Source organism: Harpegnathos saltator, unplaced genomic scaffold, assembly GCF_003227715.2.
Source record: "Harpegnathos saltator strain DR-91 unplaced genomic scaffold, Hsal_v8.6 scaffold433, whole genome shotgun sequence".
NCBI lineage: Eukaryota > Metazoa > Arthropoda > Insecta > Hymenoptera > Formicidae > Harpegnathos > Harpegnathos saltator.
The window spans coordinates 88,940-108,638 of NW_020230243.1; positions in this window are offsets into that span (position 1 = coordinate 88,940).

Genomic DNA, 19,699 nt, shown 5'->3' on the forward strand with positions numbered 1-19,699 from the left:
CATGCACTGTCCGAAGACAATAAAAATCGACGGCGTGACACGGCACTCACTTTGCTTTCAAGGTTCCGGAAAAAGGATTTTCTGCACCAAATCATTACAGGTGATGAAAAGTCGATACTTTATGATAACCCGAAGCGTAAAAAATCATGGGTTGATCCTGGTCAACCTTCGACATCGACGTCAAAGACCAATATCCACGCCAAGAAGGTTTTGCTTTGCATATGGTGGGATTGGAAAGGTGTATTGTATTACGAGTTGTTACAGCCGGGTGAAACAGTAACGGCAGATCGCTATCAGCAACAATTGAGCAATTTAAGCGATGCGTTTGAAGAAAAGAGGCCATTTACTTAGGCAAAGGACGTCGTAAAGTGATACTGCTTCATGACAATGCCCGACCACATGTTGCGAAAGTGACTCAGGACTATATCTTTGCGTTAGGCTGAGAACTTCTCCCGCACGCGGCGTATAACCCAGACATGGCATCTTTCGATTACTACCTATTCCGGTCTCTGCAGCATTTCTTGGCTGATACACATTTTGTGACACTTGAAGAAATACGAAAATGCATTGATGACTTTATCGCCTCGAAGCCGGTGAGCTTCTACCATCAAGAAATTCGCAAGCTGCCCGAAAGATGGCAAAAGGTCATCGATGCAAACGGGGAATATTTCGTTGATTAATATAGTTTTGTTTGTTTTTAAATAAATTTTGAATTTTGCAAAAAAAGGCTCAGAACTTTTTTGCGCTTCTAATAATAAATCAGAGCTACATCACGAAGATATTATGTATAGAGAAGCTCAAGTCGTTGTACAGACTCAGTTCAGGAATAAAAATTCTTAAAGATTTTAAGATCTCTATTGCGATTAAAGTCAACGACAAGGTATAGATGGCAGCATGTATTAAAAAGCAATTGAGAGATAGAGTAAAATAATAAATCAGTGCTATATCACGACGATATTATGTATAGAAGAGCCCAAGTCGTTGGACAGTCTCAGTTCGGGAATAAAAATTCTTAAAGATTTAAAGGTTACAATTGCCATGAAAGTCAAAGACAAGGTATAGATGACTGCATATATAAAGAAGCATTTCAGAGATAGACTAAAATAATAAATCAGAGCTACATCACGACGATATTATGTATAGAAGAGCTCAAGTCGCTGTAGAGTATCAGAAATGAAAATTCTTAAAGATTTTAAGATTTAGATTGCTGTGAAAGTGAACGACTAACTATAGACGACAACATATATTAAGGAGCATTCGAAAAATAGACTAAGATAATAAATCAGAGCTACATCACGACGATATTATATATAGAAAAGCTTAAGTCGGTATAATTAACAAAAACTTAAGGAAAAATTACTAAATATCAAACATTAATCTGTATTAGAGGTAATCAATGACTAGCGATAAAAGGCCATAAAAGCGACGGTAAAACTCTTGTTTAATACAAATCACCATCCTTTTACATGAGAAATACATAATTTTGCGAGATGGTACGGGCGGTGTGAAAGACACACGGACGGTCACGCATGCTGCTCCTTTTGGCGCCAAAATTTATCAGTCACATTTACGCTTATTTTCTGTAAACGCATAAGATATCAACAATATTCGTAAAAATGCGTCATCTGCTCTGCAGGACTGAATATTATATAATGAGATTAATGGGTATGCGGTAAACGAAATGTCAAGGTGCGTACACATTGCGACATGTCGACCGAACTTGTTCACGGCGTGTTCATTTTTCGTTTATATCTCGGCAACGGGTAGAGATATCGGCGTCATTAGCGAAGTATTACATTGCTCGTATTCTGTTTTACTGGGATTAATAGTTTATAATGGTACGAATAATGAGAGTTCGTTAATTGAAGCGTGTAAGTGCGCGTGTAAAAGCTTGTCTCGTGCCGCGTTTACGCAGTCTTCCTCAATAATTATCGAATGCTCATTATTCGTATCATTAGAAACCACTAATCCTCATAAAACAGGACGCAGGGAAGATAACGCTATTGGTGGGACATCGATATCTCGAGTGGTTGCCGAAATATAAGCGAAAAATGCAAATGCCGCTAACGAGTTCAGCTGACAAGACGCAAGATGTGTGCGCTTTCACACCACGTTTATCACAGGATCATTAATCGTATCGTTATGAATAATCAACTCGAGCAGAACAGAATACCGAGAAAGCATTTATTGTGGAAAATCGACGATATCTTTTACGATTGCAGAGATATAAGCGAATAATGTGCCACTATAATTTTTCAGGCCTAAAAGGATCGTTTTGCGTGAACAGCATCTTTGAAACCAACTGTACCTACTGAACCGACTGTATGCAGTCATCTATACCTTGTCGTTGACTTTCATGGCAATTGAAACCTTAAAATCTTTAAGAATTTTTATTCCTGAACTGAGACAATCCACCGATTTGGGCTTTTCAATACATAATATCGTCGTGATACAGTACTAATTTATTATTTCACTCTATCTCTCAATTGCTTCTTAAGGGGCTTACCTAGTGTGACCACATGAAAATGAGGGCGATTTTCGAGGATTTAAAAAAAAACTATTCTACCATATATTCTACCAATATTTTAAAAGTTTGAGGCTATATTAAATAACATTTGAAGAAGTTATAAAAATTTTATTACGAAAAAATATTGACATGTATTGGAAATATTAGTAATTTCTCGGAGATAAAAAAAAAGGTAGCTCAACTGCTGCAGCGATAAGTGATGTCAAAGTGCCTAAAATAAAAAAAGACAAAAAAGGCGTTAAACTAGATAAGTTTTTCTATACAGTGAACTAGGATTATGAAAAAATATTGAAAATTAAAAAAATTACGGTGTTGTAAAAGAAAAAGTTCGAATTTAGCAAAAAAAAGTGCCCGTTTTTTGCGTGGCAAATTGACATTTGTTGACGGATTAAAAAATCCTAGTTTACTGTATGACAAAACATATACTGAGTATGCCTATCAAATTTGAAGTTGATTCATTAATTTGTTCGCGAGTTATGATTGCAGCAAATTTCGAAAACGTTGTTTCGAGAAAAACGCGTTAGAAGTTTTAACTATTGATTTTTTTGTTATAAAAGAAAATTTATCATACTTACAGCTATTCAGCTATTCCAGGCCCATATAATTCGCCTTCTTTTTGTTCGAAAAATTGTTGCTGGGCTGCTGCAGCTGTCCTGCGAGCCTCCTTTGAAGCCTCGCGGTGCCGTTTTTCTGCTGCTTTCATTCGTCTCATGTCTCGTTTTTCTGCATAATCTTTGGCAGAGGGCCTAATAATCACTCCCATTGTTTCAAATGCTTTCAAAATAGCTCGGAAACCTTCATTAAAAATTGCAACAGCAAAGAAATTGGCCAGTTCTATTATTTTTAAACCACTGTGAAGGTGTTTAGGAGCAAAGTGCCACAACAAACCATTATAACTTTCGTTATTATTTTATGTATTACTACTCTTGCACCTGTTTAATAATTCAGGCCTACTTAAATCACTACAAATTGGCTCTAGAACTTCTTGAATCTGTAGGTCCAGAGGGAGATAGTCATGTTTAAATTTCGTCATGTCGTACTGGTGTACTCGGTCGACTGCTTCAGCGTGTGTCGATTTCCCTGGAACTTTCTTTTCTTATTGGTACTTCTACGCGCTGGAGTATCGTGTGTGCTTTTTTGAACACTAGATTGACTTTTTCCACTCATTTTGAATGAAATTCGCGCTGCGATGTACTCTGCACAGTGGCTAAAAATGAACTAAAAGGGCCGCTTACGTATACCTGCGTCGAGCGGCTTCGAAACCTTTTGAGCTGGCAACAACGCTTTCGCACGAACATAAAGGGATTATTGTGAGCCCTAGGAACTACCAGGCTCTCCTTTCTATCTTTGAAGTATAAACGATTACGTCAGAGCCTAAGAACTACCGCAACTGCCCGGTGACCCGCCTCGCCGGCGAGAATCGAGTTTATGGCCCCCGACCAGCTGCGCTGTCGTTTCATACCTGCCGTTTCTAAAATATTTCAGATACGACCATAACACTTCAGGATATTATTCTACAGATGTTAAATTGTCAAAAAATGCAAAAAAATTCAATTTTTTCAAACCGTCACACTAGGTAAGCCCTTTAATATATGCTGCCATCTACAGGGTGCGTACGGTATTTGAGGACACTCATATACATATGTGAATGTCATTTCTGGAGAACAATTTTGTTTGTTTTTTTTTTGTTAGATCATCAATGGAAGACTATAAATTAACGCAAGAAATGAAGAGACATACAGTTATCGTCGCTATATGCGCGAAACACACCGATTTAGAAATCTCCAATTTTCTCAATTGCGCCCGATCATTCGTACATAAGGTTCGTCGTGAAATGGAAACATCAGCTGGCGATGTAGAAACTATTGCAAAACGCAAAAAACATGAGGAACGTTCGGACACTACTAAAAATACATAATTTGTCCAACAAGTGCAAGAGATTGTTGACGAAAGCCCTTCAAAGTCCATGAGGGCCATTGCGAGGGACCTGAATGTCTCTGAGAGCCTAATCCGTCGAGTTGTCCACGAAGACCTCCACTATACTACATGGGCTGAAAAGTCTTTGGCCTGACATATAGATGGCGCCACAAACTAAAAATCCTTATATTTCCTATAGAGTACCAACCTTAACTTAGATGCTGTACAAATTTCATGATATTTCATTGACTCGTGTACAAGTTATAGCTTTCGAAGTGACGTTACCTCTGAATTTATCTTTACTATGGAAAAAAGTGAATTTCGTGTTTTGATTAAATATTGCTTCCTGATGGGAAAAACACTGTTGAAGCAAAGGCATGGCTTGATAAATGTTACGGCACATCTGCCCCACCGAATTCAACCATCAAATATTGGTTTGCTGAGTTTCGTCGTAACCGTACGAGCACAAATGATGCACCACGTTCAGGAAGGCCAAATGAGGCAGTTACTCCAGAAGACATCCAGAAAATCAGTGAAATCGTATTGAATGACCGCAAAATGAAATTGAGTGAGCTAGCTAACATCATAGGCATCTCAAAGGAACGCGTTGGTCATATCATTCATGAATATTTACACATGAAAAAGCTTTGCGCGCGTTGGGTGCCGCGTTTTTTGACAATTGAGCATAAAGCGGAACGTATTCGACTTTCAAAGCAAAATCTGGCCCTGTTTAACTGCAATAAGAAGGAGTTTTTGCGTCGATTTGTCACAATGGATGAAACATGGATCCATCACTATGCACCGGAGTCCAATCGGCAGTCAGCGGAGTGGTTACTGCCTGGTGAAAGCCGTCCGAAGCGCCCGAAGACACAACAATCAGCCGGCAAGGTTTTGGCCAGTATTTTTTGGGATGCGCATAACATAATATTCATTGATTATCTTGAACATGGTAAAACTATCAATAAAGAATATTACTGTACATTACTGGATCGATTGGACGACGAGGTCAAGGTCAAACGGCCACATTTGGCAAAGAAAAAAATTTTGTTTCACCAAGACAATGCTCCAGCTCACTCGGCTCGCGATACGACCGATAAATTAAAGAAATTGCGCTATGAATTGGTCCCGCATCCCCCGTATTCTCCAGACCTGGCCCCCAGCGACTATTTCCTTTTTCCCCGACTGAAGCAGTGGCTCGCTGGTAAAAGATTTTACTCGAATGAGGAGGTCAAGTTGGAAACAAATGCCTATTTTGAGGGACTTGACACCGAGCACTATAAGACCGGCATCGAAATGTTAGCGGACCGTTACACTAAGTGCATTACTCTAAATGGAGATTATGTCGAGGAATAAAACACTTTTTTCATTAAAAAAATCGTTTTTTCATTGTTAAGCCAAAGACTTTTCAGCCCATGTAGTACGTCCTACCTTATACGCAGAGGACAGTTCATGTCTGCACAAACTCGGGAACAGAGTTTTATTCGAGGAAAACATCTTTTGGACAAGCTTAAGCATCCTGAAGTTCCTAACATGTTGTGCTTTCTTTCTGACAAAAAAAATTTCGACCAAGACCAAAAATCAATCGGAGAAATGACAGGTGGTTATGCTCACATCCTACAGAGATTCCCCGTGTTATGCACACGAAGTTTCCAGCAACTGTCATGGTTTTAGGAGTTGTGAGCAACGAAGGACATGTTATGCCACCCCACTTATTTCGTCAAGGTCTTCGGGTGAATGCTGCCACCTACATCGAGGTTTTATAAACAGTTATGAAACCCTAGATTGATAGTGTACGTGGGGACAGACCATTCATATTCCAGCAAGACTCTGCTCCTTCACACAAAACCATGACGACACAGGATTGGATGACCGAAAATTTCTATGACGACATTACCCCAAACTTATGGCCACCTAGCTTCCCAGATCTTAATCCCCTGGATTATTACGTATGGGGCGTAGTTGAGCGGGAGACCAATAAACATCCTCATAATAATATTTTATCACTGAACGATGCTATAACAACAACAATGATCAAAATGAACAAAGAGCATTTGATTCGGGCATGCAATCGTTTCCGACCCCGGATTGAGTCCGTTATTGCCACTAATGGGGATTTTATTGAGTAATTGTATAATCTAGGAGTCAATTAACGTCGTGTAAAAATTTCATGGAATTATAATAAATTTTGCAAAAAATATGAACAAATTAGTTTTAATATCAATTTGTCCTTAAATACCGTACGTACTCTGTATATTAACAAGGGACCTGGAAATGAAAATGACGTGAGGTGGCCAATTGTCGTAGAATTTGGAACAGAGTCAGAACATTGTTGTTGAGTGACAGTGAAATTCGCATGTCGAAGTCATTCATTATTACTACACGATGTTTGAATTCAATCGAGAATCATTCGGTAGGACACAATGTGCGCTATTTTCCCGCTTGTCCTTTTGAAGACAATGACCGTGGTGAGATCTAACCACGATCTAGGGATCGTATGTAAATAACCGTACAATGAGTGACAATACATTTAATCATCATGCAAAGTCGAAAGTTTTTTTCGTACAGCTGACATTTGTATTTCCGTTTTAATCTCGCGAATAGAACTCTACTCTAAGAGAGGTTCACGTAATCTGAGATGTTCGTCGAGTCGACTCACTCCTCCCGACGAATTACGTGTTTTTCAAGACCGACATGTGCGAGAAAGAAGAATTGCGAACGCAGTATGTATTATGTCCTTAGTATCGTTACTGCACATTTGTAACCACTAGGGCGATATAGAAATATGTTTAAAGCACAACGAATCATTAAAGCCTGACTTGATGGATAGTCTTTCTCCTCTGGGTAATCCATCGTCCGACCTGTATTACCGACATACTAATTTACGATTTTATCATGTCAGATGAAAATAACAGCACCACGACGTACTCGCGTATAAAGATCTTCGGTGCAGTAAACTTCGAGTACGAGATAATGAGATACGAGATAACTTCGAGATAACGAGAATCGAGTAAGTAATGGCAATCAAACAAATCAACATGCGACATACAAACATTCATTCGCGACGTGCGATCAAGGCTCAACGCGAATGTCTCATCCCGGACATAGACTTTAGAATCGATTTAGTTTTAGTAACTTCGAACTAATAGCCTCATTACATGATTGCAAACTCGAGTATTATTTTGACACGGATAAGCTGAAGCTTTCTTTACACATTTCTTGTCCTTTCCTTAAATCATGTCATTGAATATGTATGTTAAATGATGTCTAAATGCATTAAATGATGTTTAAGATGATGATGGTTTAAGTCAACGAAACGTCGGAAAAACCTTCAGCTTATACATATTAAAATAACACACTCGGGTTTGCAGTGAAGACACTCTAAATCCGAATGTGTTATTTACATATGCATATGCGTGTGATTGACTAAATCTTTCTTGTCATACATTTCTTGTCATATATTTCTTGTCTTCTTAAATCACATCATTTAATTCATTCAGACATCTCAATACATTTAAACATATTAAATGATACGATTCAAGACGACAACCTGACTACATCGGGTAAGTATAACCAAACTGTTTAGTTGAGGCATTTTTTAATAGCAACCAAATATCTTGTTTTATATAACAAAATATTTAGTTGTCTCAACTAAATATATTTTTCTGCTTTGTTTTCTGGACCAAATAATTTTGTTCTTAGACTTCATATATAAAAATTAAGCATTTTAGTTATTCTATTCATAAAAATTACATAATAATGAAATATTATTTTACATAAACTAAAATAATGCCCAATGGATACTATTTTGTCTTTCCGTGCACGAAAATTCAGATTTTATATATTAAGAAAAAATTATAATATTTTTAACAAAATTCATATAGTTAAAGCTTTTTGGTTGCTATAATAAAAGTATTACGTTATATGAACAAACCGTAATCAAACAAGATATTTGTTTACAGAAACTAAATAGTTTTGTTGGGCACATTTTAACCAAATTTTTTTGTTGTTACAACAAAATTTTGCTTCACGCAACAATACATTTTTCCTAGTGTAGTTACAAAGATGTTCGGGACGAAAGGAAACGATCAATGTATACCTAGCGTGCAGTATCGAGTAGATGAAACAATATCTAAAACTCGACGTCACACAGCTTGACCTACCATCTTTCCAACCATATTGCGTGGAAAAAGTACCTTACTTCGTTAAAGACGATTCTGTTATTGTCATATCGATTTCGAACATAACTATCTATGGCATTCCAGACTTCACGATACATAATGTTCGATAAATCATTATTAACATAAGTACAAATTGACGCACACCAATCAAAATATATCTCTGAATAATTCACTTACGATTCAGAACTCAGACGAAGGATTGTCTCCATGTGGATCGACGTGAAATCGATTGATAGCCTTGTTCTGCAGAAGCAACCCACACGATGAATTCTATCACGGATCACTTGAGCGCAAAACTAGCATTAAATTGTTGTTTTCAATATTTCTTTCAGCAACTTTACCTGCACTGTGCAAGAGATTAAATTCAACGCATATTTTGCATCCGTCAATGCATCGGTTAATTACGATTTATATAATATGCGTTTCTCACGTCTCACTTTGTAAGGAGTGACTTGACAAATATCAACGCTAGCATCACTATACAAGGTGAATATAACGAGCACTGGACAACGGCCTATAGATATTTCAACGTTTAATATGTCAACGTACTATTCGAAAGCATAATGGGGTGTTAAGACTACCTAAGAAATAATAAGCAAACCGCAGTCCCAAATAATCAGAAATATAAATTCCTATCTGCCTGACAATTGGAACGCTATAGCTTCCCAAAACACGCATGTAATTCATTTATTCGCGTCTGATATTATCTAGACAACAGCGAATAAAATCTTGTAATACTCAATTAATGTATTGCTGATTGCCTAAAACGCTGAGTTATCTATATTTTACGATTTTGACGAAATATCTATCACACTATATGACAAATATTAATCTTCAAAACAACCAATTGTGCGCAATTTATTATTTTATACTAAGCGATCATTCACATGCATCGACTTACAAAAAGTTTCTCTTTTGATGATATTAAGTACGCATCAAATGATAAAAAATGTGAGCGTGACAAACGACATACATAAACATGTAGACCTAATAATTTAACGCAAATGATATATGAGTATTTGTAAAATTATTGTACTTAATAGAGTTTAATAATTAGATCTTGATGTTTCTCAACTGACCCATTTCCAATCTGTATAAATATTACCGTAACTTTGTCGACTTTAAAATGTATTTCATCGTCCGCTTCGACTGCTTCAAAGTCTCGTATAATTATTTGAATAATAATATCCGTAAAAGTTATGTTACTTATTTCGTTTATATCGTCAATGTCAAAAATAAAAGACAAAAATGAGATGTATATATGCCGAATTTAGTGGACACGTTGACAGATTGAAAATGCGCGAGAAATTGAATATAATCATTCGCGTCTGGAATTCTGAAAACAATAATTTTAGGATAGTTCAGTTGGTGACCAATCGTGGACGGATTCATCACGTGTATCGTCTCGGTTGACCAAGTTACCACCATTTCCTTTGTTATACGGCGAGTATTGTTCGAATGTGTCAATTGATCGCTGAGCGCACTTTTAAAGTCTTTAACACTTCCCTCGGGCATTATAGGAATTCTCTTTTTTTTTTTTTGGTAACGCAGGGGAAATCCATCATGGATACCCCCTCCCCTTGGAGGGGGAGGGGGTTATGTCGGACTCTTACCGACTAAAACCCCTGCGGGATGTCTACCTGTCGGGCCGTTGGGTGGGGAGTTAGGGGAACTGCTCCCGCATTCCCTCCCCAACCCCCCGGCCAAGGGCTCTCCGGGAGCCCCGCGCCATCAACGTACCGCGCCCTGTCCCACAAAGAGGATCCAGGGCGCGGTCCCCGGTGGGTTGCCCCACCGGTTGGCCATCTGGTATCACCTATTAGGAGGAAGGGGACATCCACTCCTCCTCCTTACCCCCCCCCTCCTTGCTAGTCAAGGGGGGAGGGTTTTGGGGGAGTGGGCCCAGCCCCAACCGGGACACCACTCCCCCTTGTCCTACCTGTCCGACCGCACGGGGGGATCTAGGGAAACCTAGTCCCCCCCGTCCGAACGGAGGCAGGCCCGAGGCGGCCGAGGAGTCTCTGTCTCGTCCCTGTGGACAGGCAGGTCCTCCTCGGCCGACGCCACCTCGGGCCCGCTGCCGATTCCCCCTTCTGGGTACCGCCGACCAGTGCGTCGCCTATTGCGACGCACCCCTGGTCGGCGTCCCCACTCTGCGGCTTCCTTCTGCGAAATGGTCTCCCTGCAGAAGGAGGCCGCTGCGTCCCACGCTTCCTCGCTCTCGCACATGACCATGACCATGCGCGGGAGCGAGAGTTCCCCCCTTCGGCACCTCACCGCCCCCACCGATCCTTCGAGGATCCGGCGCTCCTCATCCCATGCGGAGCATGCGGACAGGGTGTGGTGCGCCGTGTCCTCGAGGATGGGGCAGTGATGGCATCGAGTGATGGGCTCTTTTCGTATCCGGTGCAGATACCGACCGAAGCAGCCATGCCCGGTCAGCATCTGCACCAGGTGGAATGTCATTCCACATCCCATCCTGCCCGTCACTTCAGACAGGCAGGGGCGGACAGCCGCGGCCGTTGTCGGACCGGACACCTTCGGGTCAGACAATTCGTCCTTCTACTTCCGAAGGCTCCTGGCCTGGAGCTTCAGGCCCTTCAAATCCCTGGCTGTTAGAGCCCCCTCCCCGCGGAGCTCCTGAATGAAACTCGGAGGCAGCTGCCCCTCCGAGAGTGAATAAGGACGCTCTTAGTCTGGCCTCTCAGTACAGATCTCTCCGGCATGGTAGAACCTGCCAGGGGTCGAAACCCCCGCCAGCACAGCTCTGTACATCATGAAGGCACACAAACCCCCCCACCACGTCAAGGTGGCGCCCACGGGGGGGAAGGTGTGTGAGGGTCCCAATGGGACCCCCCAACCTCCCCCTCGGTGAGGAACCGAGGGGGACCCTACAGCACCCACCCCCGGGAGTGGGTCTTCCCCCTAGGGCTCCCTCCTCCTCCATACCAAAACCGGATTCGGGGGTCTCACCCTGGGGGGAGACTATCCCTCCTAGCGCGGTCAGGGGTGTTCCCATAAGGGGTCGGCCCACCCCTGACCGCTCTTACCTGGCCCATGAGTCCCGGTGCGGGGGCCTCTAGCACTACGAGGCCACTACCGCACCGGCAGATCCCATGGGCCTGGAGTGAGGGAGTGGGTGGGGAGAGCTAATCGTGCTCATTTCCCCCCCACTCCTCCTATCCCGCCTCCGCTAGGAGGGAAACTGAGGCTTCCACCTCCATGTTCTCCGCCTCGGAGACCCCCCTCGGCCTATCCACCGAGGATGGGTCCGGCTCGTCGGGAGCGGCCGACGCTCCCCTTGCCGCCGGTCCTACCTATATCGTGTGAGGCGGAGGCTGGATCGCTCCAGCCTCCGTCGCCCCCATCCCTTCCCCATCGGCCCGGCTCGGGCCAGCGACCGAATGTCGCGCCTTTTTGGCGGCATCGCCAGGAGGCTGAACATCAGCCGCAGCCCCCCCGCGTACCGCCTTCTTCTTCTTTCTCCTCCTCTTACGAGAAGGAGGTACCCCCCTCTCGGGGCAGTCCGGGAGACCACTCTACAGGCGCGGCCACCCATTCGGTGGCCGGCTTCCCTCCCCTCTTTGTGGCACAGGGGGCAGCGCACCTCAGCGATGCACCCCTGTGCCTCATGTCCGGCCCCTCCGCACCTGAAGCAGCGGCCTGCCAGACCATTATCGATCTGGCAGGTCGCTGCCATATGGCCATAGTGCAGGCACTTATAGCATTGGAGGGGCCGGTCCTCCAGTGCTCTGACTTGCGCTCTTCCCCACCCCACTATTAGCCCCCCGGCTGATATCAATTTTTGGGCCGGTGCCAGTGGGCACCGAACCCAAACCCCCCCTAGTCCCCCGGACGACCTCCTGATCTCCTCGATCTGGAGATCGTCCGGGGGACAGCCTGTGGCCTTTAATATCGCGGCCCGGACCATTAGTTTGGTCACGGAGTCCTCCAGTCCGACGAGGCGGAGCTCCGTCCTTCTCGTCGGCCTGGAGACTACCGCGTCCCCGCACAAAACATCCTGGAGATCCCTAGCCAGGCGGTCGGCTTTATTCCGACCGTCCTGGCCAGGGACCTCCAGAATGACCCCCCCGTTTCTGGCCCTTTTAATCTTAAAACTGCCCGGCCCCAGGCCGACCTCCTGCAGGTCGACCTGGAGCCTGGCTTTGGCCATAACCTCCGTAATGGAGGGACCCCCCGGCAACGCGGTCACTGTTACGACCGTGTTGCGCGGGGGTTCCTCACTTGCGGCTTGCTTGGGAGGGGAGGGGTTCCCTTCTTCGGGGCTCCCTTCCCCCTGCCTTCCCTCCCTTGGGAGGAGGTGCCGCCTTCTTTGCGGCACCTCCACCCTTTGGTAGAGGAGGGTCAGGCCGCGCACCCTTCCCTCCCTTACCCTTCCCCTTGCGGGTGGACAAGACTGTCCACCCGCCGCGCCCCTCTCCATCGGCCACCGGTTGCCGCGGAGGAGGGCGAGAGAGGGTGGCCCCGCTGCCCGCAGCTGCCGCTGCTGGAGAAGGCAAAAGCTTCTCCAGCAGCCGCCCAATGCGGGCGATTTCGGACTTGAGGCCCCGGACTTGCATCTCCAGGGCCCCAAGTCTTCCATCCGGGCCATCCTCCCTCGCCTGCCTCTTGTAATCTTCGAGAGCCTCCTCTATGCAGAGGAGGATCTCTCTAAAATCCTCGTTGAGGGCCTCCAAGGTTTTTCCATACCCCTTAGCGGCCCTCAACGAGGGATCTACTCGGACGGTTCGGACATAATCTATCCCGTCCAGGGCCCTGTCGGCTAGGTCCCTTTCTCTCTCCGCCTCGGCAGCGGGCCTCCGCACGGGCGGAAGGCCCCACTGGTGGCGCCCTGATCGTCCCCCCCCATAGCTCTTCCCTCCCGCGCGTTTCGGAGAGAAGACTCCTCGTCCTCGGCCGGGGGAACCTCTTCCCCGGGAAGAGCTCCTCCCATCTCTGCGTGGCCGACAGAGCGTCCCCTCCCCCACGCGTGCAGGGAGCTGCACTCTCCTCCCCCCGATGGGAACTAACGTCCCCGAATGGAGGGAAGTGCATCTCCCTGTCCTGTCACAATTGCGAGGCGGATTCCTCCGCCGCGCGCTTCCTTTTCTTGGCGCTTTTTGGGCCGGCGAAGGCCGAGGGTGGGTCCATGCGACCCACACTCGGCCTCAACCGGTCCATAAGCGCCTTTTTTTTTTGTTCACGCAGGGGAAATCCATCATGGATACCCCCGCCCCCTTGGGGAGGGGCGAGGGTTATGTCGGACTCTTACCGACTAAAACCCCTGCTGGATGTCTACCTGTCGGACCGTGAGGAGGGGAGTTAGGGGAACTGCTCCCGCATTCCCTCCCCAACCCCCTAGCCCCAGGGCTCTATTCCAAGAGCCCCTCGCCTTCTTGTACCGCACCCCCCTTCCCCTTTCGGGGAATTAGTGGGAGAGGTGCGGTCCCCGGCGGGTATCCCCGCCGGTTGGCCTTCTGGTGTCACCTTAGAGAAAGGGGACATCCACCCTTCCTCCTTATCCCCCCCTCTTCCTTGAGGGAGAGGGAGGGATTTTGGGGAGGTTGGCCCGACCCCAATCGGGTTCCCCACCTCCCCCTTGGTACATAAGCGTCTCCCTTCGGGCGGTAGCATATTCAGACGGCGTGCCCGTCTGGCGCGCGCCGTCAAGCCCGTCGCTGGATGACGACGGGAGGGTGCCGGAACGATACGCCCCCTCCCGCCGTACCCCGGCTCCGAGTACCGGGGCGCTTGTCTCCCTATGCATCATTACACATAAAAGCAGGGGTTTTACATGCCCCTGCAACACGGGTGCAATTTCGGTTTTCCTTCCCCTAGACCGGTTGCCTGCCAAGGCTAACGAGCCCGCTCTGCCCGCGCTGTAGGGACCTTTGGGCCCCACGAATGAGATCCTCCAGACCCTGGATAAAACCTGGAGGCAGCTGTCCATCCATGAGTATTATGGACGCTCTTAGTCTGGCCCCTCTGTACAGACCTCTCCGGCATGGTAGAACCTGCCAGGGGTCGAAACCCCCGCCGGCACAGCTCTGTACTTCATCGGGACACGCAAGCTCCTCCACCACGGCAAGGTGGCGTCCACGGGGGAGAGGAATTCTCTATCTGGCAATATTTGCCGTACAAATGAAATATTGGCTTAACGGCATCGAACGATTTTCCAATATGTCTGTTAGAAAGTAATTACTTACATAAACATGTAAACCTAATTATTTAACGCAATTGATATATGAGTATTTGAAAACATGGAATAAAACATGGAATAAAATGCTTTTCGAATTGACCTATAACATCGAAGATATCACAGCTGACCTTGTCCAGTTCATCTCAAATAAGATTTATACGAAATTCCCAATTAATGTGTTAATGACTAATTAAAATGCGCAATTGTTTTGATTTTACCATCGTAACGAGACTAATTATTTTATAGTGAATGTTACTCATTAACACTCGCTAATCAGTTATTTATTATTTTGTTAGGAAAATCAGTATACGCTGCTTTGGAAAATGGTTTTTCCTCCGGCCGAATTCTGTGTGCATCAAATGCAAACGAATGTTCGCGGATTTGTGATTATGACAAAATTCGCATGTATACGATAGTACACGATGCACATAGTGTCTCTTTATTATACTTAAGTAAATACGATATAGATTTGAAATTGATACGATTTGGACAATTTTTTCTCGAAGCATTTTACAATACCAGTCAATGGGTCAATAAGACAAATTATTTTTTAGCAGTCTGAAAATAAATTCTTTCATTGAAGCATTAGCTGTATCTTCAGCACCCAGAACAATATTGGTCTAACTATAAAATAAATAAATTCGAATATATAATTGGAACCGGAAAGTACGCGTATACTTGAGAATTCCTAGAAAGAAAAGAATGCGTGCGATAAACAAGATATTTGTTTTCCTCGCAAAGGAAAAAAATTTATGTAAATGCGTTTGCAATATTCACATTTTTCTCTTCGTGTAAATAACGGCGCTTAGATTATACAAGTTTACTTGTAATCTTCACAAACACAATAAAGAATTATGCACGTAACAAATGAAATTTGAGGTAATATAAAAGATAGAGTAAGATAGATATAAGACATTACGTATAATTATTATATTATATTACCTCAAGAAAAATACTCGTTTTCTCTCCCTTTCTTTGATAACGTGAAAATTCAACGGCGACAAAAGAAATATTTAACATTTTTAGTTGATTTCTCTGTCAATGTATCATCGTTTGATTCTTTTGAATAATATCTAGCAGAATTCGTCAATCTGTTGCGATTCATCTTCCTCAGGACACGAATGATTATCCCATTATCAATGGTTTAAAAATTAAAGACTGCGTTTTACATATTCGCTTCGCAACATATATTCTCTTCAAGTAGTCACCTTAGCTAAAATCATAGGATTTCGTGAGAACTTTCGGTGCGTGTTTACAAATTCTATATTATTCCCTCGATAAGTACCTTGGCACAATATTAAATCACAAGGCTGCTTGTGACTTACATCGTGTACATATATGTGATCATCGTGATTCGAAACGCGAATCCTGACTCGTGGGACAAACATATTAACGGGAAACGCGGAAATGAAGATGACGCAAGGTGGTCAATTGTCATCGAATTCGCACAATCGAAACATTATCCAGTAACAGCGAAATTCGCGTGTTAATGTCGCTCAGTATTTTGACGCGATATCAACTTGGAATTTAACCGAGGATCTTTCAGTAGGCCGCAATGCATGTTATTTTCCCGCTTGTCGTTTCGATGAACATGATGATCGTGGTGAGGTCTGACCACGATCTAGGAGTCGTGTGTAAATAACCGTGCAATCATCGCGCAAAGCTTAAAGTTTTCTTGGACAGCTGACATTTGTATCTCCGTTTCCTTCCAATCTCGCGAATAGAATTCTAAGAGAGATTCTGTATTCTAAGAGAGATTCACATAATCTGAGATGTCTGTCAAGACGACTCGCTCCCCTATGACGAATCGTGTGTTCTTCAAAATTGACTTGTGCGAGAAGAAAGAAATCTTGCGAGCGCAGTATGTATTTTGTTCTTAGTACCGCTACTGAATATTTGTAACCATAGCCAATGCGACACAAGAATATGTATAAAGCACATAGAATCGTTAAAACCTCACTTGATGATGTTTTTTCTTTGGGTGTTGCACTACTCGACCCGTATTACATACCGACTTACGATTTTACCATCTCCGGGCTTTTACCGTCGGATGAATACAACAGCAACAAGACGTTTTCGCATATGAAAATCTTCGGTGCAGCGGACTTCGAGATATTGAAAATCGAGAAAATGATAATCGCGATAGACCAGATCGATATACGACATACAATGTATGTCGATATACAATTGAATGTACAAATATTCATTCGCGATATGCAAACCAGACGCGCAAGGTGACCGTCTCATCCCGGACATCGACTTTAGAGTCGATCACGTTTCAATAACATGGAGCTAATAGCATCCTTGTATCACTGCGAACTAGAATATTGTTTTGACACGTAGAAGCTGAAGCTTTCTTTATACGTTTCTTTTTGTCTTAAATCATGTCGTTGAATACGTTGAGCACATTTGTTAAATTATGTCTAAATATATTAAATGACGTTTAAGACAGCGAAAAACGTGGAAAAAAATTTTAGCTTATACATGTCAAAATAACACACTCGGGTTTACAGTGAAGACATTGCAAATCCGAGTGTGTTATTTTAATATGCATATGCGTGTGATTGGCTGAAGCTTTCTTCATACTTTTCTTGTCGTCTTAAATCACGTCATTTAATTCATTCAGACATCGCTCAACGTGTTTAAACATATTAAATGGTACGATTCAAGACGACAAGAACGTTGTGAAGTAAGTTTCATCCAATTACACGGTTATGTGCGTCAAAACAATACACTCGAATTTTCAATGTAACGGCGCAAAATCGGCATGGTACTCGCCGAAGAAGTATTTTCTGCACTTAGATACTTCATTTCGGAATCCATCATTTTTCGTGAAAAGATACCGAAACAAAATTTACCGATATTTCCTTTAGATTTAAGATTGCAAATTTAAAAATGCAGTTTTCTACTTTCTTTCAAAAACTAAATAAGTCGATCCACACGTCTTCAGCTGGCAAAGCGTTAAGGTAAGAAACAAAGTACCAATTTAATCTACCACATTATTTTATTCCAAATAATCGACGGATGACAAACGCGTGGGACATTCGAATTCGCAAATATTTTCGCGGCCTGCTGATATATTTGATATTATTTTCCTACAACTTTTCCTATATTATTACATTACATGCTTCTGTCGTAATCAATCATCGAACAATCATAATCATTCGCAGCTTAGAAAATAACCAATAATCCAATGAGTGAACTGTTTGTTAAGAAGAAAATCATCCTTCTAACGTCTTTACATTGCCGATAGTTTTATCACGTGAACATGGTAGCGTATACATTGTAAAAAGTCCTTTTTATTTTAAAAACACGAGAGATTAAGAAAAAGTTATGTTAGAGAAAGGATTTGAAACGGTACATTTATCTCTGATTAATTTAACATGGGAGTTATATACGCGTATAAATATCCACGAGACATATTTTAACCGGTCCCGAGCAACTAGTAGCGCAAGTCGACATTAGTAGAAGCTACATCGCGTCCAAATATGTTATTTTTACACACATAAGTGTGTGATCAGCTGAGAATTTTTTCTACACGTTTCTAATCGTTTTGAAGCACGTCATTTAATTCGTTTAGACATTATTTAACATGTTTAGCTTGTTAAGTGACGTGTTCAAGCGACGTGACATCTATTAAGAGAGATTCAGTCAATTATGCTTATGCATGTTAAAATAATAATATTAAAATATGTGTGTTTCAATTATCATCTGAGGAAATAAATAAAATCCCATCCAGATTATAATCCAATATTTAGGATAGTAATTGATCACAGTGTGGAAGATTTGAATGGTTATTTACAACAGCCTAATAAATTTTCTGATAAGTAAATATCGAGCATGTATACGTTATATGTATGATAGTATTTGCAATTATTGTGTTTTAAAGTGAGTTAGCAAGCATCATTTGAATGTTTCTTCTTTCATTTTTTCAGCGTCGCAATAACAGTTCAAGTGGCTCTCGGTGAATTATTGTACAACATTGTAATAATACAACGGCAACTAGAGGAAGCTGTGTAACGTCAAAATTATTACCACTGGTAATATAAAATAAAATACGTGCATTTACAGCGGAACTGTGGAACAATATTAACTATTGGAGCCAGTTTGTGTCGCATTACAGGAAAATAATTTAATTAATTTATATTTATTTATTAAATTTATTTATTAAAAAATAAAACTCTGGTTAATAGATGGCTTGTTTATTCAAACCAAACTCCTCCACTTCCACCACTGTTTTTTGTGAGCAATTATTTTTCTGCAATATAGTAATCATGATTTGTTTGTTCCAAATTAGTTTAATTTCGTGGATGGCCCAAAGTCCACCTTAGCATTAGATGATATAGAAGTTAACTTCAGCGTCCATAGTGATATTTGAAGACTTACCACGTTCTAGATCTGACTGATTGGAAAATTTGTTATCTTGCATTACGTAAAAACAATAAAAGTATTATCAAATATTATATATATTATATTTAAACTTTATTTAACAAATTATTATTTATAAATATATATTTTTAAAAATAATTAAGTTTTATTATGATTAATCATCTATTTTAATATTATTTTGACTTTGTTTTCAGTAGAATAGAAAAAGTTATGGATTTTGACATGAACATCTTAAGAAATGTTGACGCAAGTGATATATATTTATTCAATATTGTTAGTATTTCATTATTGTTGTATAATATTTGTATCTAAATATTAATTTTTTTTCTATTTAGATGGAAAATTACAATGTACTAAAGTAATGACAACATTATTGTTGTAAGAAATTGATCGTCGTCAAAAAGGTTTTAACTCACAACCACAAAAGAATGTATGGAAACGAATTTGTGCTACTACAAATGAATTTGGATATAATATAACAGCAGAACA